This window comes from Nanorana parkeri, unplaced genomic scaffold, assembly GCF_000935625.1.
Source record: "Nanorana parkeri isolate BGI_ZX_2015 unplaced genomic scaffold, ASM93562v1 scaffold1780, whole genome shotgun sequence".
Taxonomy (NCBI): Eukaryota; Metazoa; Chordata; class Amphibia; order Anura; family Dicroglossidae; genus Nanorana; species Nanorana parkeri.
The window spans coordinates 61,514-64,756 of record NW_017308048.1 but is presented as its reverse complement, the minus strand read 5'-3'; the positions used below and the strand labels follow the sequence as shown (position 1 = coordinate 64,756).

At 48.1% G+C, this 3,243-nt stretch overlaps 1 protein-coding gene across 1 annotated transcript in view; it reads left to right on the top strand.

The window, feature by feature from the left end:
• SEMA4A (semaphorin 4A) overlaps positions 1-3,243 on the top strand; it is a 52,176-nt gene that overhangs the window by 15,346 nt on the left and 33,587 nt on the right. The gene's annotated exons all lie outside the window — the stretch shown is intronic.

The following is a 3,243-nucleotide window of genomic DNA, read 5'->3' as shown; positions in this document are numbered from 1 at the left end:
TCCCCGGGTGATGGTCTCGGGCGCACAGCTGGAGTTTCACTGGCTCAATGCTCCTTCCAAATACGTAGCCTCAGGTGAGGGCAGAGGTGGGGGGAGGGGTATTACACTAGCAGGAAGGATGCTTTGTACTGTGCCATGGAGTATGTCAGCCCTTTGCCATGTAATTGTTATAGCAAGGCAATTTTGCAGCACAGAACTGACCATAGACCCAAGGGGTAAGCAACCTCAGCACTCCAGCTGTGGTGGAACTACAAGTCCCATGAGGCATTGCAAGACTCTGCCAGCCACAGGCATGACTCCCATGGGCAGATGCATGCTGGGATTTGCAGTATTCCCCGCAGGTGGAGTGCCGCAGTTGCCTATTCCTGCCATAGACGGTCAGCTTTTGGGATCATGATGAATGCAAATGACACTGCAGCCTTCCCGGTACAAAAACAACCCGGAAGCCATTTTTTTGCTGGAAGCCATTTTGGTTTTGAGAAGCAGTCCAATCGCTCAGCACACGGGGCCCATATAGTCTAAAAGGCGACCGGATGGGATTGGCAGGTTTTGGCGCCGCTCAACATTCTAATTTTATTTTAATTGATCAGATTAGTTTAAAAAAAACAAAAACCCTCACCAGCACCAGGCCAGTTCTCCCTGCTCTGCTCCTGCACGAGGCTGGCAATCATCTTTTGTATATTTACTCTTCGTCTTTTCCTGTCTAGAGGTGATCAGAGGAGACGGGTCAGCTGATCGGCATGTAGGGAGCGATCCTCTGGGTATCGTAGAGAAAGGAAGGGTATGATTTAGTGTATGATGAACGCGTCACGACGGCCCGCGTCATCTTTCTCTGTGTACATTAAAGTTTATTTATGCTGAGCCTGGAAATCCCATAACGATCGGCCCAAACAGGTTCCGCCACTTCTCCACGCCTGACCTCCTGAACTCGTCACCGTCTTTTCGCCCAGCGGCACGCGGGCCGCCATTACCTGACACACGCAGCGTGTGGCTGAGCTGTCCTGTGCGCTGTCCATAATGGCGCCAATTTATGGCATTAGTCAGCTGCTGCCTGGAGGCCGGCCCATGTCCCCACCTAGGTTAACCCTTCCCTGGGCCAAGGTAGAGGATGGGGGCAGACTCAAAAACAACCCGGAGGCGCCGATGTGACAAATGTCCTTCTTGCTGGAAGCCATTTTGGTTTTGAGAAGCAGTCCAATCGCTCAGCACACGGGGCCCATATAGTCTAAAAGGCGACCGGATGGGATTGGCAGGTTTTGGCGCCGCTCAACATTCTAATTTTATTTTAATTGATCAGATTAGTTTAAAAAAAACAAAAACCCTCACCAGCACCAGGCCAGTTCTCCCTGCTCTGCTCCTGCACGAGGCTGGCAATCATCTTTTGTATATTTACTCTTCGTCTTTTCCTGTCTAGAGGTGATCAGAGGAGACGGGTCAGCTGATCGGCATGTAGGGAGCGATCCTCTGGGTATCGTAGAGAAAGGAAGGGTATGATTTAGTGTATGATGAACGCGTCACGACGGCCCGCGTCATCTTTCTCTGTGTACATTAAAGTTTATTTATGCTGAGCCTGGAAATCCCATAACGATCGGCCCAAACAGGTTCCGCCACTTCTCCACGCCTGACCTCCTGAACTCGTCACCGTCTTTTCGCCCAGCGGCACGCGGGCCGCCATTACCTGACACACGCAGCGTGTGGCTGAGCTGTCCTGTGCGCTGTCCATAATGGCGCCAATTTATGGCATTAGTCAGCTGCTGCCTGGAGGCCGGCCCATGTCCCCACCTAGGTTAACCCTTCCCTGGGCCAAGGTAGAGGATGAAAAAAAATAATTGACGTGCAGGGGGCCTGCTATTGATATTCTCGAGACGGTGGACCCATGTAGATATGTTTTTATAGATTTTGTTGATTTTATTTTTTATTATTTTGTTTTCTTGTTTAAGTTTGTTGATTTTTGTAAAAAAAAATAATGATTTTTTTTTTAATGATTGATTTTTTTAAAACTTAGATTTTTTTAAAAACATTTTATAATTTTTTTTTACATTCTTGTAGATTTTTTTACATTTTAAAGTGTGTTTTTACATTTTTGAGATTTTTTTAAAACATTTTTATAATCTTTTACATTTTTGTCAATTTCCTTTTTTATTTTATTTTTTAATTTCTTACATTTAAAAAAAAATTAAATATGAAAAGTGTCCCTTTTCCGTACAAAGCTCGGGGCGGCATAGAGACGAGATGCAAACACGACGTTTGTTTACACCGCGGCGTGTCGCTTTCTGGCGTCATCGGGTCATGCTGTTTCTCATCGCTCTGGCTCTCCTGGGAGGGGCCTCGGAGGCAGTGATGTCATCTATTGGAATTGGTATGTTTGAGGAGGAGGAGGGGAGGCGGAGCCGGTGGGTGGGTGTGTCCGTCCCTTGTTTGATGTCTCAGGTTTACCTGCCGAGCAGGGCGAGGCATCCCCGGGGCTGATTGGTTTCACTCTCAGATCTGCTGGATCTCTTCCTGTGTGTCAGGCGTGCGTGGGTCATGAGTCAGGGGTACGCGGCGTAGAGTCGCCCCTCGTCGTGGATCGGCGTTAATCCTCGGCCAGCTCTGCACAGGTAAGAACAGAGGCGGGGGCGCCGTTCTTTATTATGATTATGTCTCCTAACTATTATTGCTGCGAGACCAAAGCCACCGGATGGATTCTTCTTCAATCCAAAATGTGATGCGCAAAACACACGCAGCGCTGGCGATATCCGAATGGTCATTGGAGATACAGGAAAGGCGCGTACGGATTGTGCGCGGTCAGACACCGATAGGAGAGGTCCAACGCTGGGAAACCCTTGAATATTTGTCACTTTTATTATTATATATTTTTTTCTTTTAAAAGAAAAAAGTTTATCAGATGAGCGTTTGGAGATGATTGTCGGTGCGATCGTATCGGTTGCGGTCGGTCCCACACCGGGCCATGGGGTGTTCTACAACCACAACCGTCTCCGGGATTACAGCGACCAAATGCGATGTAAATACAATGACCCTGAAAAGGCGTTTTCGATGGATCGCCGCGTACGTTTTTATTGTGCGACAACGGGAAACGTTAGTGGTAGAAGGTTACAATGTTGCCACGTATGTGGAATATGTTTTAGTTCAGCTGGTCATACGTGTGCCAATTGCAACTGATTTCCAGCCACCGGGAACCACAAGACACTAAGGAATCCACCGCGGGGGCATCCGATCGACCACCAGAATTCTGATGGTTAT